The sequence below is a fragment of the Microtus oregoni genome, unplaced genomic scaffold (assembly GCF_018167655.1).
Source record: "Microtus oregoni isolate MIOR12 unplaced genomic scaffold, Mior012 000028F_ref0000031, whole genome shotgun sequence".
NCBI lineage: Eukaryota > Metazoa > Chordata > Mammalia > Rodentia > Cricetidae > Microtus > Microtus oregoni.
Genome location: NW_024543087.1, coordinates 6,773,369 through 6,793,910, shown reverse-complemented (window position 1 = coordinate 6,793,910; position 20,542 = coordinate 6,773,369). Strand labels below are relative to the sequence as shown.

Here is a 20,542-nt window from a genome sequence, read left to right as displayed (position 1 = left end):
GGAAATTAATAAGAGGTTCTTCAAGGGCTCCTTGCCCTGGGATAACCATCAGGGAAAGGCTGGGCAGATGGGATTGGGGATATCGACCTCAAGGGCTTCTCTTTGACAGACTTCATGAGGAAGTTACCTCACTATTCAGTGTGTCACAGAGCTTCCAAAGCCCTAAGCATATTCCTCCTAGCCCGCAGTCCATTCCTTGATTGAATCTAATGCAGCCTGTTGGTTCTAGGGATCATATAGAAGATGGAAGAAGTTTCTGTCCCAGCTGGGCTTCCCACCTGAGACAGAAGAGCACCAAACAAGTGTGAGAGATACAGAGACACATGGCTCTACTCATGACCCTCTTTTCTTTGCCTCAAGTCATGAAAGCCCAGTGCTACCACTTTGCCCTTTATAGAGCGCAGAACACAGGGTAGCTCGCACACGACGAAGCACCCAGGCTGGAGTGCCAAATTGAAATGCTACCCAGAAGCACAGAGATCAAAGCATCCACAGAACCTCGTCCACACAAAAGCAGCTGCCAACAGCACACCACACCGATAGACTACTGACTGCGGAGCTCCCTGTGATGACAGAAATACCCTCTGCTGTCTGGTGGAGTGGTCAGTAGTCATTTGTAGCCATGGCGCCCCCGGACTGCAGCAGCCCCGACTGAGGAATAGGTTTTGAAATTTTATTTGAGTTAAAGTAATCTCACTGATCTATTGGCTAACATATTACAGGCTTTTTCTGTCACTCGGGTGACAGTTTTCCTCTTGGAAGAGACATGATTCTCTTCCAAGAGACAGGAAGGTAAAAGAGAGGGTGGAGCGCATGATCAAGCACGTGGTTTGCCACCTGTACCTCCCTGCATACCCAGCTCTTTCTTGTTAAAGAGGCACCTAGGTCACTGTGGGTGTCATGTAACCCAGCACATGAAACTAAGCACTTCTCGCACACCAGCTGTATTGTAAAGTGAAGCTGTATCACGTGTAGACGTGTAGCTATAACATGCATGAACTCCTTGCTCTATGTTTCACGAGCAAGCAGGAGAAAGAGGGGAAATATATAAATAACTGGGGTCAGGAACCATTCGCCCTGTGTTGGACTCTGAGTGGATGCTATGGAGTGAACATGTGATCCTTATTCCCAGTCCCACTGGCCATCACGGTTTTAGTGTACTTTTTAAAACACGTATCTGTACACATGTGCATGTATTCACGTGCACAGGCACACATGCGTGGGGGCATGCACATGTGTCCACATGCCCGTGAAGGCCAGAGGACAATCCCACCTGTCTTACTCAGGAGCTCTCTTCACCTCCTGGTCTGGAGCTCACCAATAAGGCAAGGCTAGGATGGCCATGAATGATGGTACCTTCCTCCCTTCCTTATTGGCTGAACAGTCAGGAGCATCTAAGCTGGCCCATCATCTGGGTCGTACATTCTGTCTACCGCATGTTTGTTTGTGTCTTAACAGAGACTTCACACAGGCTCCTCTCCAAGCCTTACATTCTGGTTATTTTAAAGCTTATCAGGTGTGAGCCTGTAACATCTGCAGGTAGTGGGCAAGCTTGGCCATTAGTATGTTTTTACTCTAAAGATTTAGTGAGGCTGGGCAGGAGGGATGCCTTGAAGATGCCAGCAGGGTTCCCGTCCTTCCTGCTCAAAGGGTTGTTGGTCCTCGGTTGACTAAAAGCAGTCTTGAAAACATGGGCCATTGCTTTGTTGTTTGGTTTTAATTTTTTGTTTTATTTTGTTTTGTTTTTGAGACCGTGTTTCTCTGTAGCTTTGGAGCCTATCCTGGAACTAGCTCTTGTAGACCAGGCTGGCCTCTAACTCACAGAGATTCTCCTGCCTCTACCTCCCGAGTGCTGGAATTAAAGGCATGCGCCACCACCGCCCGGCTGTTTGTTTTATTTTTAATGCTCTAGAGCCCTCCTTCAAGTTCATCTTCTCATCCTTCACATTTGAATTCCTTTTCTGCCTGCTCTCTCCAGGTCCTTACTGGTGTTGCTTTTGTGGCTCATCTGCCTCCTGTATCTCAGCATCCCTTTGAAAGGCTTAACAGTTCCAATTCTATGCTCACTCCCCTCATCCACATGACTGGTGCGGCTGCTGCCTCCTGTTGGACCGGCCTGACTCATCTCTCCCTCCTTCCTCCATAAACAGCTATGTCACTGAGTAGATGGAAACACAAGCAAGCGTCACATGTTTGCTTTACGTGTTTCCCCGTTAATTCTCTTCCATCGCTAGCGTATCCTGACACCTCTGCATCTCTCCTCGGAACCTGAATGCAGGACTGAGGAAAACAATAGCATGCATAAGCTTGCTCTGTTTGTTTGTTGTTTTTTGAGACCAACATCCAGGCTGACCCTGGGTCCTCCCTCCTCAGCCTCTTGAATGCAGGGATTACAGATGTACAATATCACATCCATCTTAGATCCAATGCTTTCGTATAATAATGGGTAATTAATGTTTGATCTGCCTTCTCAAGGAAATTCTTGGGCATATCTGCCAGGATCACTACCAGACAGGTGAAACACATGAATCACAGCTCCTGACAAAGGCTGGCACTCATAAGTTCGTGCAGGGGGCATTTGCTGAAGCCTAGGACACTGGCCTTTTGTAGAGATACACCAACAATGACACGGTATCCAGTGATAAGAGCCTTGGCCATCTTAAGTTTCCTCAGGTGCCAGCGCTCTGGAGACGATACATCTGACACAATGTGAGCAGAGACCATAACTCATACCCATTAGATATGCTAACCACTCCCACCCAACTCCCCAACACCTTCTCTTCTACAGACAGTAAGAGACACAAAACAATACTTCTAATGCATAGGTCCCACCTGCCGCTCTAATCTACTTGGATTGGAGGAAGGATGTGTCCCATTGACCCATGCCTTCTCTGACCACATGGAGGTCTCATTTTCCTGAAGTGACTCTCTAGTGGCACTTTTATTTTAATAAATAAAATTTGTCTGAAGTTCAGAGAGCAAAACAGCCACATTGTCCAGCCTTACAGACCAGGCTGCAATAACACGCACCTTTGATCCCAGTAGCCACACTGATTTGCCATAGAAATTGGGCATTGCATGCCTTTAATCCCAGCCCTAGAGCAGATTATAAAACAGGAGGAGACAGCTCTCAGGCAGTGTCATGCTGAGATTCCAGGAAGCAGGATCGCCATTTCAGACTGAGGTAGATGTAAGAGCCAGTGGCTGACTGCTTTGCTTTTCTGGCCTTCAGGTTGAACCCCAATTTCTCTCTCTGAGTTTTTATTAATCATGCATCATGACTCCTGCCACAGACTCTTTGTCCCTCCACTGTGAAATACTATGTACATCTGTGTTATGAATCCATTTTGTCCAAACTGAACTTTTCCTCGAGAAAAAATTCATAAAACTCTGAAAGTCAAAGAAACTTCCAAGGTTCAGGAAGCCCGCAAAGTTACAAGATTCAGGAAACTTCTTTCCCAGGCTGTGGAAGTAGTAGAGGGTTTCTGAGCAGCGGGGGCTCTGCAGCTGAGCACTGAGCTCCAGAGAGGCAGCATGGGGCAGTGGGGGCTCTGCAGCTGAGCACTGAGCTCCAGAGAGGCAGCATGGGGCAGCGGGGGGCTCTGCAGCTGAGCACTGAGCTCCAGAGAGGCAGCTATCATGCTGGAGTAGATTTTTCAGTAGCGTAAATGCCTTCAGGTTGTCCATGATCTTAGAGCTCTTTATCTGCGCTCTTGTAAATGGCCTCACTATACTCATTGGTACAAGTTGACCTGGATAGAAGGATTTATTTGTTCTGTTAATGATGACTAGGCATTTAATATGTCCCCAGGAAAGTCACTCAACCCAAGTCATGTCTAGTGGCCAGCTGGGCATCCAAACTTTAGGAAGCTACCACAGCCTGGATCTTCACAGCCTACTCTGTCCCTGTCTTTAGTTTGCTTTGCTGACAGCCTGATCTGCCCTCTACTGCTTCAGAAGTTTCCCTCTGAAGAATCATACAGAGAAAGAAACAGGTTCTGTCATTTCTTATGGATGTGGGTCTCTACAGATGGCTGCTTCTTCGACTCTCAAACCTGCTCCTGTACTTTCCAAACCAGCATTCTCATCAACAGATAAAGATGCAGCAGAGGCGGTTGCCCCTTTACCCAGCTCCCTCTAGTCCTGCCAAGACACACCTCCAACTGCTAATGGCAACACCTCTTGGCAAGAGGGTTTTTTCCAGAAACTATCTTCTCTGGGCATGGCAGTCCAGGGATATCCAAGTCTTTGATAAGGGTCTGAGAGGAAGCCTAAAGTGTAATTTTAAAACAAATATTTTAAAGTGTTTCCCAGAGTTGTCACATAGACTTGAAGTTTGATGTGGGATTCCCCTCTATATGCTGTACAGATCATTGGTTAATAAAGAAACCACTTTGGGCCTATAGCAGAGATATAGGGGAACAGAACTAGGTGGGAAAAACTAAACTGAATGCTGGGAGAAAGTAGGCATAGTCAGAGAGAAGCCATGTAGCCCCACTATAAACAAACACCCTGAACTTTACCTGGTAAGCCACAGCCATGTGGCAATACACAGATTATAGAAATGGATTAAATTAAGATTTAAGAGTTAGCCAAAAAGAAGCTAGAGCTAATGGGCCAAGCAATGTTTTAAAAGTGAAATTATTTCAGAGCTAAGTGGTGGGAACAACCAAGTGGCCCTCCTTCTACAGAAGTTTAACTACTCATAGTGTATGGTTGGCCGTCTAACCCTGTCTAACCTTCTCTCTCTCCTCTCTCTCTCTCTCTGTCTCTCTCTGTCTCTCTCTCTCCCTTCTTTTTCTCCTTCCCTTACTCTCTTCCTCATTTCCTCTGTGTGTGTGTACATATTTTGCATGTGTGCATGTAGCAGGTACAGGTGTGGAGATCTGAAGCAAAAGTCGCATGTCTTTTACAATCCTCTTCATCCTGTGCTTTGAGATTAGGTCTCTCACTGCATGACTGACTTGGCTAAACCATCCGGACCTTCCTAACTGTCTCCTCAGGGCTGGGAGCACAGCTGTACATTGCCACACCTACAGGATTTTCTCCCATGTGTTCTGGGGGATGAAGGGTCTTTGTGCTTGCACAGTGGGTACCTTACTGACTGAGTCATCTCCTCAGTCTGACTACCTTCTTTTCCCTTTGCTTCTTCTGGCCGTTCTAAGCTGCTTAAATACAGAACTTGCTCTCAAATCCTTGTCTCAGAGGCATCTGAGAGGAAGGAAACCGAAAGCTGTGTTTGTTTAACCGCCATCCCTCCCATCATTTCAAAATGCTTGATATAGATGCATATGTATCCATAAATTTGTATTTCTGAGCCATGTTAATTGGATTTATAAATATTATCTAAGTTCATCAAATTTTAGGGTTTTAATGTGTTTTTTGCATTTTTTAATCTACTGGTTCTGTCTCTCTCCTGTAAGCTCATGAGCTGCCCCAAGGCCAGGAGTGTGCCATCTCTTTGCACAATATCTAGTATGCCACTCAGAAGACTGGATATTTATTCAATCATGGTCTACAGACAAGAGGCCACAGAGGTCAGCCTCACAGGCTTGTCATGGGTGGCACAGCTCTAAGAGGACGCTGTGCTATGGAGCATAAAATATTCTGGAAGCCCACAAGCAAAGCTGACATTGAGGCAGTACCCAGCTAGGGTATGAGAAACTGCAACATACCCTAAGGCCTGCAGGTCACATACAAGATACTGCGTTAGCATGCATTTTTCTTTAGTCTGCTTCTGAGGGATGTCCCTTCAAAGGGTAACTGAGACAACCCCTTTATTTCTCCTTCCTTCTCTTCTCTCATAGGATTTTATAGCCTAACCTGGCCTCAGACTGTGTAATAGAAGATAACCTTGAACTCCTAATCATCCTGTCTCCACATCCTGAGTGCTGGGATTAAGGCATGGACCACTGAGCCCAGTTCATGTGGTGGGAATGGATCAAAGCCAGGATTCATTCATGCTAGGCAAGCAAACATCTGAGGTATTTGAGCTAGGCTCTTTTTCAATGGAGCCCCACCCCTGGGAGACCTGGAGCTCTTATCTGAGAACCCTAGGCTTAGGCAGCAAGGCAGGACCCATCAGGTTTACTGAGAGTCCAAAGGCGCATTTGTCACAGGAATGGGTACTATCAAGTCCCGCCTAAAGCAGGTGAAACAAGAGCCCTATCTGGACTGAGCTTCTGCTCTCAAAGAGAAAAGCTTATCGAACAATTACCCACAGCAAGCAAGGCTTATGCCAAACAGCAGGATGGAAACACACTGGTCTTTGTCAATGGCTTATAGCCTTCCCACCTCCGCCGATGGCTTATGGCATCCCATTTTCTGGCTCTTTTTCCTAAGTAGAAAACAAAGTGAGACTACCACAGACGTCCTAGAACATGAACTTTTATTGACTAGTTTCCCTGGAATCGAAGATTCTAAACAAAGGTAAGAATGACCCTTAGAGTCGAGACCTTATGACAGCTGATACACAAGGCAGGGACTAAGCAGACTTCTCTGTACCCTGGGTTTGGCTGCTAACCAAGCTCACTAGAACAGTATTCCAGCCATTTCTGGTTTAGTCTAGTGCCTCAAGCAAAAGACCATCTGGGATGTCACTCACTCAACAACCTGGCCCATAATTGGAGGCCAGGCTTGCCTAAAAATGCAAAAGAATTTTGTGAGAATATCCCAAGGCTTTGTTTGGGGAAAGCACATCAACCTACAGCTGAGAAGTGTGGCACATATTCTACAATTATACTTCACATTACACACTGTACATATTACACAGTGAAAATTCGCAAGGAAGTGAAGGCAGGAGGATCATGAGTCATGAGTTCAAGTTCATCCTCTGATATATAGTGAGTTCGAGGCCAGTGTGGGCTATGTGAGACCCTATTTCAAAACAAGAGATAAATAGGTAGGCAAATAGATAGATGGATGATAGATAGATAGATAGATAGATAGATAGATAGATAGATAGACACAGGGGGTAGGAAAAAGGAAAGAAGAAAGGAAGAAGAAGAAAGCATGATGTGATTTTGTGATTCTGGACACAGAGGAAATTCCAGAGTCCATAGAAGCATACTAAAATTAATTCTAAATTTGAATAGAGAGTCCAGCACTTGCAGAGCCCAGGCTGGGATTTTCCCCAGTCAGGTGGAAATTTGAAGAAGTTACAATGACAAGCAGACAGAGCAATAGTCAAGTCATCCACGGATGAACTGCAAACAGCTGCCACACTGGCTGGGAATAAAGCTGGAATTAAGAAGAGCATGGGAAAAAACCAGGCTGGCAGAAGAAACTCCTGAGCACCACACACAAAGGTACCTGTTACAGCTGCCCAGGCTCAGTTTCCAACTTTCATCTCCTGTGGGTAGAAATGGTTCCTCCAACCATCCCATAAGCCCATGGAGAAGACAGTCATCTATAGAAGACAGATTGACAATGGATGTAACAGTGGGCGGGAGAGACGGCTCAGCCGGTAAGAGCACTTGAGGAATAATCACAGTGGCCTGAGTTCAGATCACTACCCCGTAGGTAAAAACTGAGCATGCACCTTAACCACAGAGCTAGAGACAGTTGCTGGGGTTTGCAGGCCAGCCAGCCCAGCTGAAAATCAGTGAGAGACCTTGTCTAGAGGAAATGAAGCAGAGAGCAACAGTGCAGGACACCTAAAGTCCTCCCTTAGCTACCACATCTGCACAGTGAGCATGCACAATAAAGTTGAAAATAAATAAAAAGAAGGTAGGTTTTGGCAGCAAGTCTGAGCCTGTCTGATGGTCTCATGGTGAAATACTATTGGCTCTGCTCAATCCAGACAAGTTTTGTGCGATTCTTTATGGGAGAAACTTCTAGTTTTCCCAAGCAACAAGTGAGAAAGACCACTACCTATACCACCTATTGAACATTTGCTTGTGCTGACCATCAAAGTTTTGTTCACCCTGAGACAATCATGGACAAAGAAGAGGGAATACATCCCAATACACTCACTCACTCAACAGTATCACTGTTGAGTCAGTAATACTCAACATACATCTCACAGGCTACATGTGTCCTGGGACAGTTATGATTACAGCCCAACACAAAATTTCAAACTTACTTAAAACATTGTGAGATGTTTCTCTTTCTCTCTCTCTCTCTCTCTCTCTCTCTCTCTCTCTCTCTCTCTCTCTCTGTGTGTGTGTGTGTGTGTAACTCAACTGCTGTGTACCTGAATGTGAACTTTGAAAATGATTTTCTTATCCTAGTATCAAAAGATTAGCAATGCCTGCAGAGTTCTGCACATGCATGAATATCACCAAAGCATCAAAATGCTATTTCATGTTGCTTATACCTTTGCCCCATGGAACAAAAAAGACACACTTCCTATCCTATAGCTTTGTCAACATGACACAGCCTAGCATCACCTGAGAAGGGCATCCCAAACTGAGGGATTGCCCAGTTCACAACAGCCTATGAATATATTTGTGGGAATTGTCTTGGCTGTTAATTGATGTAGGATACCCAGTCCACTGTGGGCAGAACCATTCCCTTGGCAAGTCATCCTGAGCTGTATAGGAAAGCTAGCTAAGCATGTGCACTCATTCCAATAAATAGCATCCTCCCCCATGGTTTCTGCTTCAAGTTCTTGAGTTGTTGCCCTCACTTCCCTCAATGACAGACATAGAAGGGAAAGATGAAATAAATAAGCTTTTTCTTCCCCTGAGTTTCATCTGGTCGCCATTTTATCACAAAATAAAGAAACTAGAATACCTAGGTTAAGAACATACAAGGACTAATTGGAACTTGTTGATTCTGGATAGTTGGAAAACTTCAGATCTTGAGAGAAAAACTCTGGAGGTTTCCTTCACTACCTCAGTGCCCACTCACTGCCGGCCTCTGATTTTAGAGTTAATACCTTTGTGGTTACCAAGCAAAATCTTTGCAATATAACAACAGACCACTGGCTTCCACAACTCCTAAAGCCAAGAGTGTCATCAAATAGTATCTGAGGGCTACAGCAGAGCTTTCTCCGTCTTTCTGTAAGCTGTGCATCTGGCACTTTTGCCAAGGCATTTCCAATTATTCCACTTAGGATTTTCCATTGTTCTATGGCTATAAGATGATAAAACTGTTTCCACATTGGAACATGTTATGAGAAATGAGCTGAATCCGTGTTCCTGAGCCATGGTCACTCTGGTTTGGCTTACTAATAAACCGCCTCTTGCTCCCTTGGAGGTGAGAACTAAGTTTTGCGTTGATAATACAAAAGAAAGGCTATTCGAGCTTACTTTACAGACACATAACAAACCCTACACGCTCTCCCAAACTGTGCTCAAGTCTGCACTGAGTTTATCTTTAGGTGTTTGACTTGCTCACACTATACAATTAAAAGATTGTCTCTTGGTATGTTTATTAATGTCTAAGTAGCTCAATATTAAAGAGAATTATTAGTTTTGCTCTTATGGCAGCTTAGCATCTTCCTTCCATGTTTTGAGTTAGTTCTCTTTCTCCCCCACCAAATCTATTTGTCGTCAATAGTCTCTAAGTGCTGTTCCTCATGAATGGATAGCAGAGGGCTGATGAGCTGAGTGTGTTTATAATGCTGATAGTGCTCTAAGGAATCTGAACATGTTTGTGTGCTAGGTGCGCCCAATGTTTGTGCATGTGAATGCATGTGTGTGAATGTGGTATATGAGCATGCACATGTGCAAATGTGTGCACCTATACACACACAGAGATGTCCCTGATGGCATCAAGTGCCCTCTTGTCCCATTCTCTTCATTATTCCCTTGAGAGATCCCTCCCTGGCTGGAGTTCATGTGTTTTTCAGCTGGGCTGGCAGCTAGTAACCCTCAGAAACCATCACACTGCTACTCCCTCCAGCGCCTGGTAACAGACAGGTGTGGAAACACATATAACTCACTGTATGGGTCCTGGGATCCAAACTTGGCTCCTCATTCTTGTGCAACAAGTACTCTGAACTGCTGAGCTGTCTTCCCAGCCACCCTACAACCCTTTTGACATTGTAACACAATGTTTTCATCCACAAAGTTCACCCTCAAGAACTGCATAACCAAGTCTCACACACACACACACACACACACACACACACACACACACAGCATACAGCACATTCTAAGACTGAGGGACCAGCAATGTCCTCTCTCTCATCCTCCTCTTACCTCGGTCTTTTCTGGGACAAGGTCTCTCTAAATTATCCAGACTGATTTTTCCACAGTTACCTCCTAAGTGACTGAGATTTCAGCCATGCAACACCACCCAATGCTGCTGACAGAGTCTACCCTATCTTTTTAAACAGTTCCAAGTTTCAATCCTCTCATCCATAAAAGGGGATGACTCGGTGTCCTGAGAACACTCAGACGTGGCACTCACGCCATTGCTGTCAGTCAGACGTCCCCTTTGCTGAAACCCAGAGAAAGTCATGCAGGTCAACTACCAAACCAGGTCCAGGGAAGTCTTTATGATCAAGTGTGTACCAGTGAATTTCCAATCTGTCAGCCATTCCAAAGCTCTGACCCAGAGGAACCAAGTTTCCAGGCAGAAAATGAATGTAAACACAGCTCACATCTGCCTGTGTGTGGCCTCCTCAGACACAAACAGATTACTCAACCAGGGCAAACACACGAGGTGCCAGTGTCAACCTCAAATGGTGACAGGGCCAATTATGACTTGGCTTGCCCTCGTGAATCTGAAATGTCACTTGTGCTGGGGAACGGCTCTCTCTGTCAAAGCCCCATAAGACAGGAGTGACATCTTGATGACTTTCGCTCCCACCGGCACCGAGAGCAAGAAGTGAAAGGGACAGCCCACTCACCATGCTACCCCGAAATCCTCAAATACAAAAGGAGAAAATTTTCAGTGAGGCCAGAGATCATCAGAACACAAACATCTGGGAAGTAAACCAGAACACTATGTGAAACTCTGGTAAGTATGGCCAATTCTGATGACCCCTGGCAATAAGGAGTGTCCTGGGAATAGCCAATTTCTAGTTGTCAAAAGAAGCTAAAAACCTAGAGCTTGCTGACATTACAATTTTGGCGACTCCTGGACTGGGGAGACACTTCCGCCAGCAAAGTGCTTGCTGTGCAGGCCTGGAAAACTAAACTGGATCCCCAGAAGCCACATAAGAAGGAGCACACACTTGTAACCCCAGAACTGGGAAGGCAGAGACAGGCAGGTCCCCGGTGCTCACTAGCTGAGCAGCCTAGCCTACTTGGCCAGTTCCAGGCTAATTCGAGAGCTCATTTCAAAATAAGGTGGACTGTGCCTACTCAGCAATATGAAGGGAGTTCTCTGGTTCCCACACAAGTGTGCCCTCAGTCATGTGCACATGTGCACAAGAATACAGACACACGTGCACACACACACATACACACACACATATATATACACACACACATTCACACACTTCCATAAATACACATAAACTTCCATATACACAAATGCACACACACATACACACATGTAAGCATACATACACATGTGCACGCTCACACACACACATACATATATATATACACACACATTTACACACTTCCAAAATACACATGAACTTCCTGATACACACATGCACACACACACACATACATACACATGTGCACGCACACACACACACACACACACACACCTGCAAAGTTTAAAGTTAATAGCAAGCAAAGCCAATGGCCGAGTTCTTCGATAAGTCAAATTCTACAGGAGAGCTCAGGTTCCATGGTTTCTATGGAAGCCAAGTACAGCAGACTTCTCAGTCTCGGAGCCCAGAAACCTGAGTACCTGCCCTGGATGCATCACATCACGTCGCAGGGAGGATGAACACAAAAGCATCTATGGTCAGTTTCCTCCGGCATCAAATCAAGGCATACCTTGAGCTGTCACCAGGACTGCACGGAAGTGAGCTAAGCGACACGCGGGCCACTCAATCACCATTCACTGTGTCCCACTGCAGCTCAACTCTTCCTTCCGTTCCCTCTCTCAGCTGAAAAATTTTGCTAGTAATTTTACCTCCAAGGAACTGCTGCTTGAATCAGACAGGATCACGTGAGGAAAGCGCTTAGCAAGTGCTCGTAAATAAGTCTCTGTTGTTGTAAAGATTTCGGGTAACCAGGAAACAAAAAATTTAGAGCATAAATTCTCTAGACACTAACATGGAGGTGCAGATAAACAGTCTATTTACAGCTCAGCCGGTGAACACAGCAGAGACAAGCTCTCTTTCTCACCAGACTTCCCATGAAGTCTAGTTGGTATTAAAGTCTCAGCTCACTCAGTGCTCTCCTCCTGCATCAGTTTCATCAATTTATCCCCAATTAATCAACAGGCTAGCGTCACTTTGCTGTTCATGACTGATGAGCTTGAGGGGGCCGTGTATTAGTTTATTGATGGAGAGGGAAGAGAAACACTCACCATTTTTCTCTATTACATAAAATTAAATAATAGTTTCTATTCAAGACAACCCAAGGGATTAATTTTACTTTTTGAAACCTAAGGTATGAAACAATCTGTACAAATAAAATGTTTATTCATGTGTATGTGTTTGTGCCCAAGTGTGTATATTTACACCGCGTATGTGTGCAGGTGTCCATGGTTGTCAGAAGAGGAAATGGATCCCTGAAAACTGAAGTTACGGACAGTTGGGAGCCTCCCGATGGATACTGGGAACCAAACCCAGGTCCTCTGCTACAGTAGGAAATCCTTTCAAGCTTAACTGCTGAGTCAACTCTCCAGACCATGACTTGCATTTCCGATTCATTGCATAAAATTCCCTTCCCTGTGATAATTCTGAGACTCACATACCTCATAACCACAAGTAACGTGTTTGAAGTGTGTGAAGGACGGCAGCTCACTGAGGCAGGTGAAGTTACCCTGAGGCCACTGTGTGGGAAGAGAGGCCTAATGTCTACCAGCACTGTCAAGACTGAACACTCACAAATCCTCCATCACCATGTAGGAAAGCAGCAGATAATGTCCACAACCCACAGTAAACAATGACATTCTCAAAATCAACATGGCGGGTGGTTTCTGAAACGTGGTTTTTCCTTCAGTGCTGTACCACGTTTCCTCTTAGCACATAATTCTTGCTGCAATCCCTTCCCTGCTCTCCAGGGCCCTTCCAGGCCTGCCAGGGCCTGCACTGGGGTCAGCCTCTCAACAGAGGGTAAGCACACAGCATAACCACTTCACCAGGCCTAGAAACAGCCAGGGTAAGAATCTTGCTTCCTTTCTCAGGTTTGTCATTCTCTTGTTTCTCAAGCTTTGGTTTCTTTAAACACTTAATGCTTACTTGAAATAAGTCCCTGACCCAACTTATTCAGACCCATTAGGATATTCAGTAAACATGAATGGCAGTTTGCCGTGGTCATTTTGACCCCACCCCTCCCCATGTGGGGAGATCCTTATTATAATTTAAAATAGCAAAAGAAAAAAAAGTCGAAGTAATTAAAGTTTTCCAGGCTTGCCTTAAATCATCGCCTCTGTTTAATTACCTTTGATTGATTTGTCAGATAGGGTCAATTTGTCTTTGATCACATGCACAGCCTTGCCAGGTTCATTTTACTGATACTGGATATGTGTTCCTTCACCTCTTCAAGAGAGGCGACAGGTATTCCCCGCATCTGAGAACACCTAGCAGATGCCGCAGACTTAGTGCACATCCCAAAGGTTACTTGAGAAATTAAGTTATAGTTCAAGACTGTGTCTGATCATTATTCAAAAACCATACCGCAGCTCACGGTTCTAGGTGCTTTTGGGGGAAGGAAGAAGAGGTGTATTCATTATCATTATCATGCCTGGAAAAATCAAAAAAGACCCAGTTGGATTTTCCTTGCTCCTTTCAGCTTGTTCCACATGAAGCTGGGCAGAAATCAGACCCATGCATGCGGGCAGACTTACCCAGACCTACTGGAGGCATTAAAGTAGGAGCTGCTTAAAGCGGGCTTTACTCATTTCCATTGCAGGTAATGGAGACAAAAACTAACTTGTGAAGTCACAGGACCTGTCTGTCTGTCCAATTAAAGCGATTATTTATCTGAGCCACCCTAAACAGCTTCAGAGCTTTGCTCTTCACATCCCCTTGGAGTATGTCTGTGTTTGTCGGTGAATCACAGGGCTCCATGAATGGTCCCTGAACATTCAAGCTCTGCCCCCAGCCACACAGTGTGGTGCTGAGGACACAGACTCCAGGGCACCAGCACTAACTTGCAGGCTTGTAAGTCTCCCAACACCCTTCCCATCGCAAGGGTGAGTTATGAGGTTTAAGGTCATTTTATAGGCATGGCTTTGTGGGATGAGAATATTTATTTCCTACTAAATGTTATGCTTACAATGGAAAATTCAAGAGCAAGCTGAGGAGTGGTGGCTTAACCATGGCCCCAGGAACTTCTTAAGCTGCATAGTAATCTTACTTAGTAAGATTGCTGTATACAAAATTGAATTGTTTATTAAAGCATGTTAGTTCAGGTCTTTGTTTATTTTGTGTGTGTATGTGTACTTATGGGTGTGTGTGGTTTATGTGTATATGTGTATGAAGCTGTGTTCACTAGAGTCTGTGTGGAAGCCAGCAAGGGCACCAGGTGTCCTACCTAGTTTCTTAAGACATGGTCTCTCTCTCTCATTCACCCTCAAGCCAGGCTAGCAGCCAGCACGCTTTAGCGATCCTCCTGTCCTTGCCACATACAATGCTGGGTACCAGGAACGCGTGGCCGGGCCCAGTTTTTTGTGTAGGTGTTCAAGATTCGAACTCGGTTCCTCATGTTTGTGCAGATAGAGCTCTTGCCCACTGAGCCACAGCTTCCCAGCCCCATTTGTTCTGTTAACTCAAACAACAGAGAGAACAACAACCACCCGAAATGCAAATACTTCAAACAATTGGGTGTCACATTAGAGCAACTTGGGGCATCATCCACCATTCCGCAGCCTGCACTGCCATCAGCACAGACAAGGTTACCCTTGCTATCCAAAGTCACTAGCACGCAGACACCTGTGTATGCTTCTGTTTTGAGTAGGGGTTTTTGCCCCCTAAAATCTATGCACTATTGGGACTCTACAACCTCTGTGTGACCATCCTTCCTGTTTTGAAACCGTTTCCTCTTAACTGAAACATTTCCTCCAGGAAGGAAATAATGAATACTCAGGAAACTAACAAAACCCCCCAGGCTCTAGGAGCTCCCCAAACTTCACAAAGCCTTCCCCTGGTTCTCTAAGTGCTACCAATTCTGGGTGCTAACCCTCTGACCAGTGGTGCAGCCTGTAAATTATGCAGAGAGCTCCAGACAGGCTGTATTCATTAGCTGTAACCCGGGCTGGGCTGGGGTTTCCAGTGATGTAACTACCCCTGAGTTACTCTTGCTACCCTAAGTAACCCTAAAAACCACATTGGTTCACCAGGTTGGACTTTGGCAGAATTGTTGTAGGAGCTGTGGGCCGCTTTCTGTCTCCCAGCTCCCGGCCACCAGCTAGCTTTACCAGAAATAATTACACAGAAACTGTATTCTTTTAAACACTGTTTGGCCCATTAGGTCCAGCCTCTTACTGGCTAACTCTCACATCTCGATTAACCCATTTCTTATAATCTGTGTAGCACCACGAGGTGTGGCTTACCAGGAAAGATCTTAACCTGCGTCTGTGTCGGGTGGGAGAATCATGGTGACTGACTGACTCGGCTTCTTTCTCCCAGCATTCTGTCTGTCTACTCCGCCTACCTAATTTTCTGTCCTATTAAAGGGCCAAGGCAGTTTCTTTATTTAACCAATGAAATCAACACAAAAAAGAAGACTCCCACACATCACAGAATTGTGTCTCCAATGTGTCATGGGTTCCCGACCTGGGGTGAGGAGACATGTGCCCATGTCTCCCCAGGAAAAGCAATGCAGTTCTAGCGTCAAAGCGTTTCCCTTAACATTCTTATTAACAGCAAGGTGCGTCCCTTCTACCCGTGGGACTGCTTGACACAGAATATTTGCTGCCCCTTTTCAACTTCCCAATTTCTCATTTCCTCGTGGATTTTGCTGAAATCAAGGAGAACAAACAGGGTATCAGCAGCCTGGATACATGTTGTGGGCCCTCTGCGGATTTATGCCTATGGTGGACTGTATGTAGCGCTGCAGTGGCAATGGGGAGTCACTCCGTACCGCTGTGAGGTTTAGTCCACAGCCCTGCACAGTTGCTTCCAGACACGACTTAAAAGGACCAAGACTGGGTCAGCACCAGCCCGTTCCCATGTCTTCCTCTAGTAACATGTAAATGTTGCTGTATTTCCATTGCACACACCATCTTTAAGTGACTGCGACCTCACACTATATTAGATATTTGACATTCGCTTTGTCCTAGTAGCTTGTCATGAACAAGTCTAACAGAGATAGACACAAGAGTCTGGCATGCAGCTCTGACTCAGGAAGCTGAGAAAGGACAGGGAGAGGTGTCACCAGCACAGTCCACCAAAGCCTTACTAGGTGAGGAACACAGACAGTCAGAGCACTGGGGACGAGAGTCCAGTGTCTAATGACACCATGTCCAGTGGGTTCAGCATGACAGGAAGGAAGCCAGAATGACATTGATTATCAGACCAAAACAGGTCCATGAAATCATGGCTCAATAAAAAAAAAAAAAATAACAGCCCATTGTGGTGGCACATACCTGTAATCTAAGCATTAGGGAGGCAGAGGCAAGGACAGCCTGGGCTATATAAGGTCCCATTTCAAAAAAATAAAAAATAAAAAAAGTTAACTATTTTAAATGGAAAGTAGCTTGAATGAGACAGGAAAATTTTGAACAAGGAAATAACTATTACCATAAATGTTAGAGACCATGCAAGAAATCAACTTTTTGAAGCTGTCTTACCAAGCCAGTGCCTATGTGGACAGGGAGCTGACAGGCCAGAGGTGAAAAAATGTGTTCAGATGCATAAAGAACACCCTATGGAAAGTAGATTGGCTATTTTTCAAAACTGACAGGAAGAATTTAAGAAGAAATTTTTCTTCTGGTTCACATTTTCAGAAAATTTCAGCCCACGGTGGCAGGGAGGACACAGCAGGGCAGCTGGAAAACAGTGGTGGAAACACAGAAGAAAGATGGTAAGCAGGTGTTGGCAACACTGGGTCTGTGACCTTCAAAAGTCCACCCTGCAGACCCACTTCCTCCAGCGAGGCTCCACCTCTTAAAGGTGAAGAGCCTCCTTAAACAGCCAGAGCCATCGGAGAAACCCAAGTGAGAAACGGGAGCCTGTTGCAGATTCCAACAGTAAGGATTTGTGGAGGCCTCAAGATGGCTGGTGCAGAGAAAGCAAGGAGTTCTGGGATATGTGTCCTTTCCTTTAATAGCCCTACCCAGCTATAACCTGCTCAGTGACCTGACCCATGGAAAAATGTCTCTGATGATGTCACGGCAACACTTTTATAAGTCATTTTTAACATCTTAATGCAAGAATAAGAACATGAAGTGAGTGCTGTGATGCAGTTGGTTGTTGTAGCCTAAGTGATGCTCAACTGGTTCCTGCCATTTTCTTTATCAAAGGTATCAGATAAAAGGGCCAAATGTAGCAAAAAAAATTATAATAGTATTTTCTCATTTATTAGCCTTAATGATTTGTTACATAACACCCAGTTGCAGGAACCCATGGAGCTTCTGGAAGAACTTCAGTGAGTGAAGAAGACACTGTGGTCTCTGTGTGGAAGCTGGATTCTTGCTGAATGAAAACCGAAGGGCAGCTAGCAGCTCCTTAATGCAATCACACACAGATGCTCCAAGGTTAGCAAAGACATCTATCTATCACCCCTTTGTGAGCCTTGACATGCTGGAGATTCATTTTATTAATGGAGCTGTCAGATTCTCTACAGTGTCTAACGGATGACAAGGAAATAGCAAAACACATCCTCGGCTGTGCTGTAGACCCCATGAGCAGGGAGATTGGGTTCTGAAACACCTCAGGCCTTTCTAGGGTAGCTGGAGGGAGCACGGGGAAGCTCCCTGTTTCAGAATGTTCATAAAGATTTTATGAATTCCAGAACTAGTATGTGTAATATGTCTAGCGATGCAGGGACAATGCTGTAGGATTGTAATTCTCCCCAGTTGAGGTCCTTGTGTACATAGCTTAATCTATACTAAAACTGGTCCTGTGTGTCATTCATTCCTTGACTCGTGTCCAAAGTCTCTGGGAAAGAGGGTCTCAGTCTAGTTCTTCCCAGAAATCTCGGGGGCATATGGAACCACAGACCCACCCTCAAGTTTATACTAAGTTTCTCTAGCTCCTGTGATATCCCAGGAAAAGGTTAGTGGCACAAAGATCGAGTAGCGCCTTTACAGGTGAAGAAAAGACAGCAGCATCAGTGATACAGCTGTAAAAAGGTGTCCTGGTTTTATTTTATTTTATTTTTTTTTTTGGTTTTTCGAGACAGGGTTTCTCTGTGGCTTTGGAGCCTGTCCTGGAACTAGCTCTTGTAGACCAGGCTGGTCTCGAACTCACAGAGATCCGCCTGCCTCTGCCTCCCGAGTGCTGGGATTAAAGGCGTGCGCCACCATGGCCCGGCCTGGTTTTCAAAAGAAATAGAAAGAGCAACAGGAAAAGAGAATGCAGTTCAGAAACTGGTGTGGTTGATTCAAGTCAACATTAAAATTTAATATAGTAATTAAATAATTTGAACTTGCTTCATAAGAACCTAGTTAACATCCTCAGACAGTCTTAGCTCTGGAAGGCACCACAATAGGAAGTATCAAGCTCAAGGAATGATTTTACTGTTCGGAGTTGAAGTTGAAAGAAGACGGAAATGAACAGCCGTCCAGTGCACTGGCTGGAAACTCGCATTTGTGTTTCAATAGAGTGTTGATTAATGGCTCCAAGTCAACGTGGAAGAAGATCTGTACAAGTTACGGAAAGTTTTTATCCTTCTCAATAACATCTGTCAATGCCAATAGCAATTGGAGAATTCTGGCTCTATGGAAGCTTATGTAAGTACAGTTGGAGGACTATAGTTAGCCACCAGGTCAAACTAGTGCAACTTGATGTGATTAGCCAATGGCACAGGACTCTCGGCTGTGGTATTAAGAGGTACAGTGTCCCAGGCACAGTGTGAGCAGGGAGCACAGTGACAGATTTAGTAATCAAGCTCATTTGATTGATTTGTGTTGATAAGAAAACAGAGGCCGTCAACTAGGTGCTGCAGCCCTACAATGCCAGCATCCCCAAGTCCAAGGGCTGAGGAGAGAGCTCAATGGTCGAGGGCATACCTTTTATGTGTAAAGGCCCTGGGTTTGATCTCTACAACAAAAAGCAAAATGAGGGACTAGGGAGATGTTCTAGAAATCAAGTGCTCACTGCACAAGAATGAGGACCTGAGTCTAGATCCCCAGGACCACGTAAAATCCAGACTCAGTAGCCTGCAGCCAGAATCCTAGCTTTCCTCTGTTGAGATAAAAGAAAAAGACAAGGAATTCTCAGCACTTCTGGCAGTTTGAAAGAAAATGGGCCCCAAAGGCTCATAGGGAGTGGCACTATTAGGAGGTATGGCCTTGTTAGATTGGGTGTGGCCTTGTTGTAGGAAGTGTGTCTCTGGGAGTGGGCTTTGAGTTTTAAATGCTCAAGGTTGGCCTGGGGTCTTGCTCTTCCTGCTGCCTGGTAATCCAGATGTGGAACTCTCAGCTACCTCTCAAGCACCGTGTCTGCCTGCATGCTGCATACTTCCTGCCATGATGATAACGGACTAAACCTCTGAGCTGTAAGCCAGCCCTAATTGAATGTTTTCCTTTATAAGAGTTGCTGTGGTCACGGTGTCTCTTCACAGCAATAGAAACTCTAGCTAAGATAGTCTCTTAGATCAGTAACAGCATACTCAGCAGTAATGAGACCCCTTCTCATACAAGGTAGGATGAGGATTGACAACCAAAGTTGTCCTCTGACCTTCACATGCATACTATGGTGTGTGAATACCTGTACTTACACATATGAACACACAGATAAACACACAACATAGACAGTCACACACATGCATACACATGCATCATAGTCATACACACACAAACAATAGACATATACATATACAAAACAGACACATATGCACACCCACATACACTATTGATACACAATACAACATAGACATTAACACACATATCCTATAGACACACACATGCACATACACACCACACACATGCTTCATAGTCTCACACATACACATGAACAACAGACACACATATAAAATAGGCACACACACATGCACACTCACATACACCATAGACACACCACATACCCACACACAAACACACACCATAGACATACATATTTATCATACACAGAAACACACACACACATAGACATACAACCCATGCACATACACACTTATGACACACACACCTAGGGCATTTGGCTTGGTGGACTGGAGTTAGCCTTCCTGTAGCTTCCCCTCCAGACACCCTTCTATGGTTCACAGCCTCGCAGCTGTGCAGGGTCTTCAGAGTAAACCCTGTGCTCTGTGCTGCTCGGGCCCTAGCTCAAACATCTGCCTCTGAAGTGAGAATTTTTTTTTAAGAGAGACCGCCAAAGGAGATACTTTCAAAAATGAAAAAAAATAGCAAT

The 20,542-nt window shown here is 45.0% G+C and overlaps 1 protein-coding gene and 1 long non-coding RNA gene across 11 annotated transcripts in view; both read right to left on the bottom strand.

The window, feature by feature from the left end:
• Nucleotides 1-20,542, bottom strand: part of Rbms3 (RNA binding motif single stranded interacting protein 3) — a 1,319,552-nt gene that overhangs the window by 1,151,422 nt on the left and 147,588 nt on the right. The gene's annotated exons all lie outside the window — the stretch shown is intronic.
• LOC121464233 overlaps nucleotides 1-20,542 on the bottom strand; it is a 169,009-nt gene that overhangs the window by 2,116 nt on the left and 146,351 nt on the right. The window contains exon 1 of one of the 3 annotated variants that reach the window (XR_005976501.1): nucleotides 11,850-11,912. The exons of 1 other annotated variant lie outside the window; for it this stretch is intronic. This is a non-coding gene — a long non-coding RNA (uncharacterized LOC121464233). Of the gene's footprint in view, nucleotides 1-10,148; nucleotides 10,197-11,849; nucleotides 11,913-20,542 lie in introns of those variants that run through there. One more of the 3 variants, XR_005976503.1, reaches the window with a different exon arrangement.